Source organism: Cibotium barometz, chromosome 29 (genome assembly GCF_041138505.1).
Source record: "Cibotium barometz isolate CiBa-2024 chromosome 29, ASM4113850v1, whole genome shotgun sequence".
Lineage (NCBI taxonomy): Eukaryota > Viridiplantae > Streptophyta > Polypodiopsida > Cyatheales > Cibotiaceae > Cibotium > Cibotium barometz.
Window position 1 is genome coordinate 35,443,144 of NC_141074.1, and position 9,170 is coordinate 35,452,313.

The 9,170-nt window shown below is 41.8% G+C and overlaps 1 pseudogene; it reads right to left on the reverse strand.

The window, feature by feature from the left end:
- Nucleotides 1-20: 20 nt before the first annotated feature.
- On the reverse strand, nt 21-5,279 carry LOC147622099 (uncharacterized; annotated as a pseudogene).
- Between the last annotated feature and the right edge of the window lie 3,891 nt (nt 5,280-9,170).

The following is a 9,170-nucleotide window of genomic DNA, read 5'->3' on the forward strand; positions in this document are numbered from 1 at the left end:
CTCCTTTACCTTTCAGAAGATTAGATGGTACCTTTTGTAGCAGGTTGCAACAACCCCAAAAGCCAATCAATTGGAGACTGATCTTGTGGCATAGGCTGCTTCTTTATCACTTCCGGCTTCGTAAAACCATCTACACATTTGAAATACTACACCACAAGCTAATGTCCTGCTGTAAGGTGTTCCATCTCTCCAGGAAACAATAGCTTTCTCATAAAACATTCGATTGCTAAAACTCACGATACACACGCCACCAGGTCGGAGGAGCCTGTACCTTCTCCCACTACTGAAGATATTGCACACTCACAATACAGATCACAGCATCAAAGCTACCATCGCTAGCTTCGAATTTGGTTTCCTGGTTCAGGTCCCTGACAAAGAAATAATCTAATCGTTTGTTACGGGCAAGCTCTACAGCATTAAGACCATGCCCAACGACACGTCCGTAGTTGATTTCCGGAGGCAAATGAGTGAACCAAGAGCTCATCAAATCCAGAACTTCGGAATGAGGGGGGGATACGATTATGGTAGAGCTGGGTAAGGGTGGAAAGGAACCCATCATCGATACCAGCTCTGATACCAATTGTGAGTGGCAATAGAAGGTGAGAGAGAATGAAGAGAGAGAACCCGATATTGGTCGCAACTTAACTGCCTTATCTTCACATATCTTCATATATATATATATATGATGGGCGGAATAAACCCATATATATAGGGGCCTTTACCCCCAACAAAAATCACACTAAGCCGATCCTTGGGATTGGATTAGTGTGCAACATGCTACTAATTCGATCCGTTGGGCCGGATTGAAGCAGGGCACTAATCCGATCCCCGAGATCGGATTAGTGTGTTGTTTGCATTAATTTTGGATTACCACTAATCCAATATTAGTGCAAAAATCACACTAAGCCGATCCTTGGGATTGGACTAGTGTGCAACATGCTACTAATTCTACTAATAATGGTAAATACTACTAATTGTAACTAGTACTAGGTGCCAAATAGTACTAGAAAGTACTAAATATTACTAATTGTTGAGTGCTACTTACATTGCTACATTCTACTAAGTGTAAAGTAGTACTAAGTCCTAACTAATATCAATGCTAAATGTTACTAAATGCTAATTACTATAAAGTGCCAAATAGTACTAAGTGTTAACTAGTACTAAGTGCCAAATAGTACTAATAGTATTGCATAGTGATAAAAGTGCTAAATAGTATTAAATGTCAAATAGTACTAAATAGTGTTGAAAGTGGTAACTAGTATTAAATGTCAAATAGTACTAAATAGTGTTGAACGTGGTAACTAGTACTTAACTGTGCCACTAATTCGTACTAAATGCCAAATGGATCTAAAAAGTACTAAGTAAAAAAGTAAACATTAGTAAGTAGCAACAACAGGGCTCCAAGTACTATTAAGTACTAGTGGCAGGGCTGCAAGTACTACTAAGTACTAGTAGTAGCTAAGTATGCATAAGAAATCCAATCTATTTTTTGCTCCATCAAGTAGAGCTAGAGATGACAGTTCTACTGAGATATTTAAAAATAGTTTAAACTTTTGTTACAAATACTACTAGATAGTACTAATAGTGCTTGACCAAGCTTGTCTACAAATCAATCATCAACAAAGGGTTATTACAAGAAAGAGAACAAGTATACAATCCTCTCACTATGAGACATATTTCAAACATCACATAATACTATTAGTACTAAAAAGGAATGTTTAGTCACAATGTTGTATGTCTCTCTATAGCAACTAACTCCAAACAACAAACCAAATTTTTTAGTGCTATTGAGTTATAAGAAATAACAACTAAAGAGTGTAGAAAATTTACCTGCTTTGTCAAATCCCATGGTGGCCAACCATGCATTCGATCAAAAACTTCATAGGGTAGATAAATGCATTGAGACTTCTTAGAAAAATGGAATGATGCACTCCAATGTGGTATCTAGGAAGACAAGATGCAAACACTGCATCAATATTTTTGTAATAAAACTCAACACCATAGAAAACACACATGCACATTTATTGAAAGAGTAATTAAATATTACTTGTAAGAGGGCCCAAATCTAAAAACTAAAACATAATCTCTTTATTAGAATGTTAGTAATCTCACCTTTCAATATCCATCTTCATAGTTATTGTTGTGAAGCCTATAGAATGGTCTATTGGTGCTAAATTCTTAACTTGTGGACCTTGTGTTGGGATCTTCTCAATCAACTATTGCATATTACTCAAAAAGCTGATGCTTGTAAGCCAAGTGCTCTCCAATAAACACCATGTGCATATTTGCTACTTCAAACACTTGTTTTGTTGTATCCAGATTTACTTCAAGATTAGCCATGTCCTTCAAGAACTCTTCTTGCAACACTCCACTCACACCATGTGAAAAATCATCAATTTTATTGTGGACCCAACCTAATGTATGTGTAATTGATTGAGTCCACTTTTGTAAGGGATTTGGCCTCAATGCAATAGCAGCCTCAAAATCCAATAGGAATCTTGCATTCTCTTGTCCACTTTGTCATCCAATACATTTTGTTGCTCTACATTGAACCTCTGTTTGCAGATAACTAGCATGCTTACTTTGTAGATGTGCCTATATCACGTGCATGCTTGATAGAGGTCCTATCCAAGCTACTTGATCATAGTTTCACATCTCTTTGCTGGAAAAAGTCCTCCCAATCCACATCTACTTCATCTGTAGCTATAGCAAGTGCTCTTGCCAACATGATATCAACCTTAGTACACACAGTTTTTGAATTATAAATCATGTAGTAAATTTGATTTAAATCATTTAGTAAAGTTTTTTTAGGTGACCTATATGAAAGCCACAATGGCTCTCCTTATTGTTTGTACCCCATGTTACATGCATTCATGTGTCCAATTCTAGGTAGTAGAAATCTCATTTTGCTCTTAAAAAAAACCTCAAGCCAAGCCTGCCTCCACTCAAAATTGAAACTGGTTTAAGGTCCTTAGACCTTGGCTTCTTCTTTGTTGGCATTTCTTTTATTGGCTTTAATTTTGTGTCTGACTTCCTTGAGGGATTGTTTTTCCTTGGAGGAGAAAGGATATTGGCCTTTTTGGAGGTCAGAGATGTGAGTCCTTTCGATTCTTTTAGAGACATGACATTCTTTGGTCTGCAAATAGAGTAACAATCTAGTGCTACAATCCATGAAATAGATTAAATGAAGAGAGAAAGAGAGAGACACATAGAGACCGAGAGAGCAACCACAAAAGATTGCATGTATACAAATGGGAGGATAGAACAATAGAAGTTGCATGTTAACATAAGGAACAAGCCAACAAAAGAGGAAAATATAAAATGAACATACACACACACATACAAAGCAAAGCACTGAGCAAGACTAGACACCCGAAACAAGCTTCAATGACCTGCTGGAGAAAAAATAGAACGAGGACACAACAAGCTTGTGTTAGATATCAATGCCCCACTCTCGTGTAACTATGCAGGAACCAGCTAACCTGTGAGCCTCCCAAATGAGGAGAAGGAATTAGAGTAGCCCGGTAGGACGTGGTATAGACACCAGATTGGGGCCATGTGTAGGCCTGATGGCTGGACGGCTTTAGATAGAGTTGGCACACTGCCAACTAGGCTACATGCAAGTGCGGGAAGGCATTCCATGACTGAACGCACTAAGGGTAGATGGGGCATTTCCTAGGGCAGCCCACCCTTGGGTTTGCGGGGCTCGTTTGGAGCACTGGAAGATCCCAGATGGCTCTAGGCCAGAAAAGGGCGTCGGCCATTTGATTGGGCCAAAAAAAAGCGTCGGCCATTTGACTAGACCAGAAAAGGGCATCGGCCATTTTTGACATGGTAGACTGGACTCTATATAAGAGCAAGCCCATAAGGTCCATATAACATCACTAGCTCTACAGCAACCCTGATTCCTTAGCATCCAGCCTTCGTCCTCTACTATTTCCAGCCTTCGTCCTCTACTATTTCCAGCATGCCATCGGAGCTTCTCACACAAGAGCGCACGGTTGGGAGGCAGCGGCATCTATTGTTCCAGTTCTACAGTAATCAAATTTTTTATTCTCCATACTATCAACTTTTCTCTCTTGCATACGCGATCTTGTTATCTGTTGAGCACAGACGTTGTATTGTTTCCTTACATGGTATTAGAGCTTGGGCTCTAGCAAGAAGATTTGGTAGTGTGTTTTTGTGTAACGCACTGTACTTTCACAATCATGAACAAAAATTGTAGCAAGACAATAATCACGAATTGAACAAGAAGGAAGATTCGAATTTGAATCAAACTGATGAGATTTTACAAGAATTTCGGAGAAGAAGCACTCCGTGAAGGAGCTCGTACCACCCATCCACCCCTGAGCTATCTCACTCGCATGAAGATGATCAAATCTCACTCTCACTCACACTCTCACTCACACTCTCACTCTCACTCTCAGAAATCTTGATCTTGTCTTCTCCTTCACCCTGCCTTGATCTGCGTGCCTTTTTTCCTACAAAGAATGCCTCCTCTTCTTTTATAGCCTTTCTAGACTCCAAAAAAAATAGCCAAAAGCCAAAATCGGCCAAAAGCAAGCTTGTCTTGGAAAGCGTGCACTTTTACCATTTTTAGCGTGCGCTTTTTCTAGCATGCAAAATCTAGACACTTCTCTTTCTTTTAAAAAAAGTATAGAAAATAGCCTTGTTCGCAGCATCACCGCGCCTGCCTCGTAGATCCGATAGACGAGCCCGATAGCTCATCTCGCGAAGATCGAACCCTCTTCTTTCCCTTTGCATTTGACCTTTCATGGTTAACTCTTCCATCTGGACCTCCGTCTAATACCTGCAACTCTTGACACAAAAATCTACATGCAAATTTTTAGCTCAAAACCACTAGGTTAGCAACTTCAAACCTCCATACAGGCATGAAAACGAATGAACCACAAAATTTACACAGGACAAAGTTTTTCTACTCAAAAGGATCTAAAACTCTCTCATACAGAATTTCTTCAAATTACTCCTCTAACCTTCTCCAATTCAAGCCGCAAAATCAAGTCGGCACAATAATGGACAAAAAAACCAAAATTTTCCGACCAAGACAAAACTTTCTCACAACCTTCAAAACATCAAAACCATACATTTTGAACACTAACTACGATATACATTCCAAAATATTGCATATATAAAATTGGAGCGTCACATTTTGTTTGCGAGCAGATTGTGAGAGATGGCTCACCCCTCAAGACCGTGAATCCCACCATTCGGCAAAAGCAAAAAGTTGGACGGCTCTGGAAGTTCAAGATGAAGGCCATCTTGAGCGCATACGAATTTTGGGATACTGCTACTGGGGTGGACGTGAAGCCAGTTATGAGGGCCGGATCCAGCCAATGCAGGACAATAGATAGTACCAAGTGCGGATGAGATTCTCGCGTGGATAAGAAGAGATGCAGATGTGTTGTGTTCTATTGTCTGTAGTGTAAGTGATTCTCTCATGGCATTAATTCAACATGTCACCACAACGGAGGAGGCATGGACGGTCTTGAAAAATTAGTACGAGATCATGAATGAGACGCGGATTCAGAATCTGGAGACTCAACTCGCAAACGAGAAACTGTCTAAGTCTAAAACGACAGAGAAGTTCATCACCAGGGTGAAGAGTTTGCACGATCAAATGACTACGATTGGCATCACCATCACCAGCGAGGATCTAGCACGAAGGTGCATTCGGATTCTCCCACCAAAGTATGACAGCCTTGTTACAACGCTGAATATGCAGAACAGAAATCTGCCCCTCAACTTTGAGGATTTTAGCGTGATGCTTCTAGAGGAGGAGATGTGTCAAAAGACGAGAACTAGAGAAGATTTAGCTTTCTCGGCTCGTTCAAACAAAGGTAAGGGTAAGGACTCTGGTAACCCATCTTCTTCAGAGGACAAAAAGAAAAAGAAGAAGATCAAGTGCTTCTACTGCAATAAGGCAGGGCACAGGCAAAACAAGTTCCCGAAGAAGATTGCAGATGAGAAGAACGGAGTAAAGAAAGAGTCCGGCACCGCAATAGTGTGCAGGTAGTACCAGTAGAGCTGTTCTTAGCGATTGAGGAGATTTGCACGGAGGCAGTTCATGTACCTACGGATGAACCTTGGATTATTGATAGTGGTGCATCACACCACATGACCAGTCGTAAGGATTGGTATACCTCTCTACATCCGGTAGAGAATGACATCCTGGTAGCAGTCAGTAATGATGCAAAATGTCCAGCAAAAGGAAAAGATATGATTGCTCTCAAGTCAGATGGAGTTGTAAAACAGTTGCCCGATGTTCTTTATGTGCCAGAAATCAAGAGGAGCTTGTTGTCCATTTTTGCGATCACGGATTGGGACCTCAAAGTTCACTTCGATAAGAATGGCACGCACAGATTTTGGATCTTCAAGGGAAGGGTAAAGATACACGGTGCAACAACATCTACGAACTCTCAGCTTTCAGTGCTCGAGCCGATTTGAGCAACAGTAAGTTGTGGCATGAGAGGTTTGGTCTTCTAAACCTTAGTTCTTTTTAAAGGAGATGCATTAAAGTGGAATGATTGCATACCTACCAGAAATTACAGATCTGCCCGATGTATGTGAAGCTTGCATGATGGACAATCAGCATCGGTAGCCCTTTCCTAAAGAGGCTAATAGAGCAAAGGCTCCTCTAGAGCTCATTCACATGGACCTCTGTGGAAAGATGGAGACAGAAGCTTTGGGTGGTTCCTACTACTTTATGACGCTGATCGACAACTACAGCAGAAGGATATGGATATACTTCCTCAAGACTAAAGATGCGGCCTTTGGTAATTTCAAAGAATGGCATGTAATGATCGAGAAAGAATCGGGGAGGAAGTTGAAGAAGGTGAGATCAGACAAAGGTGGTGAGTTCACATCAAGTGAATTTGAAAGTTACTGCAAAAGTCATGGGATCAAGAGGCAGAAACCCCCGCCACATACACCACAGCAAAATGGAGTAGCAGAGCGCAAGATGCGCATCATCTGCAAAATGGGCAGGAGTATGATGAAAGGGAAAGATTTGCCAAAGACTTTCTAGGTTAAAGCTTGTAACACGGCAGTTTACATTTTGAATCGTAGCTACACAAAAGCTGTGAATGGGATGACTCCACTCTGCAGGCCTTTTCTAGTAAGAAACCTTCAGCTGCACATTTCAGAGTTTTTGGCTGTGACTATTTTGTGCATGTCCCTAATGCCAACAGGACCAAATGGGAACCAAAGAGCCGAAAATGTATTTTCTTGGGCTATAGTGAAGAGGCAAAGGGTTACTACCTCTATAATCCTACTACCAAGAAGGTAATAGTAAGTCGCGATTTGGTCTTCTCATAACAGCCGCATCAATAGGAGGAGGATGCTTCCTTCCTAGACAACCAGGACCAGGATATCCATCCAGTACAACCACCAGCAATAGACCGAACTCCCCCAATGGTGCTTGGGAGGATTCAAGATGATAAAGAAGAAGAGGAAGATGAGACTGCAAAACCACAACGGCAATGGCCAATCGCGAAGTGGGTAAAGCAGCTTTTGGATGGCAGAGAACCTCCAGCCATTGAGGAGGCACCATCCAAACACCATCATTCCAAGCGATTAGAGGAGCAAAGAAGGACACAGGAACACTTAGTCAACTACGCTTTGATGACCGAGGTGATCCATGCTAAAGAACCCAAGTGTCTTGAAGAGGCACAGGGTGATGATAGGTGGATGGAGGCTATGCAGTCGGAGTATGGCTCCATAATGTAGAACCCAAGTGTCTTGAAGAGGCACAGAGTGATGATAGGTGGATGGAGGCTATGCAGTTGGAGTATGGCTCCATAATGAAGAACAACACTTGGGACCTTGTGGATCGACCACCAAAACACAAGGTAATCGACACCAACTGGGTGTACAAGACCAAGTACAAGTCCGACGGCACATTGGATAAGTACAAGGCTCGGCTCATGGCAAAGGGATTTGCACAGATACATGGTTTTGATTATCAGGATACCTTCGCCTCCCACAGCTCGACTAACCACAATTTGCAATCTTTTGGCCTTAGCAGCACAGGAAAGTTGGCCTATGTTTCAGATGGATGTAAAATTCGCCTTTCTGAATGGAGATCTCAAGGAGGAGGTATACGTGGAACAACCACCAGGATTTGTGATCCTCGGTTCAGAAGGTAAAGTCTGTAAACTGAAGAAGGCACTTTATGGGCTGAAACACGACCCACGAGCATGGTACCAGAGGATTGATGCCTACTTTCTGCAAAATGGGTTCAGGAGGAGCCCATTTGATGCAAATTTGTATATCTACAGAGAAGGAGGTAGGTGTATGATTGTGGTCCTTTATGTGGATGACCTTGTCATAATAGGGAACCATGAAAAGAAGATCTCGCAAACAAAGCAGATGCTAGGAAGAGAGTTTGAAATGATAGACCTCAGACTGATGCATTTCTATTTGGGGATTGAAGTTTGGCAAGAGCCAAAATAGATCTTCATCTCACAGCTGAAGTATGCTAGAGAGATACTGAAGGCATTTGGCATGGCTGAGTGCAAGACAGTTGGCACCCCTATGGAGGTTGACGTGAAGCTCTCAAAAGAGGATTCATCACCACTGGTGGATGAAGCAAAGTACAGAAGGCTTGTGGGTAGTTTGATTTGCTTGTGCAACACACGGTCGGATATCAGTTTTGCGACCGGTGTACTAAGCAAGTTTTCCAATAAGCCCCAGGAGAATCATTGTGGAGGGCAGGGATGTGGGTGCTAAAATACATCAAAGGCACACCTATACCAAGGGCAACACCTTGACCAGACTCTGTGACTTGATTATGGCATCACCTATACCAAGGGCAACACCTTGACCAGACTCTGTGACTTGGATTGGGCAGGAGATGTGGATACTAGGAGATCAGTGATAGGTTACTATTTCTCATTGGATCTAGAGCTGTGTCATGGGTCAGCAAGAAGCAGCCTACAATTGCTCTTTCTTCTACCGAGGTTGAGTACAAATCAGCATGTTTTGCTTCTTGTGAGAGGCAGTGTGGTTGAGGAGGATTTTAGGGGACATGGGTGCAATGCAGAATAAGCCGACACAGTTATCATGTGACAATTAGAGTTGCATGACAATTGCCAAGAGCCCTGTGTTCCACGCTCGCACAAAACACATTGAGATTCAATAGCACTTTGTAC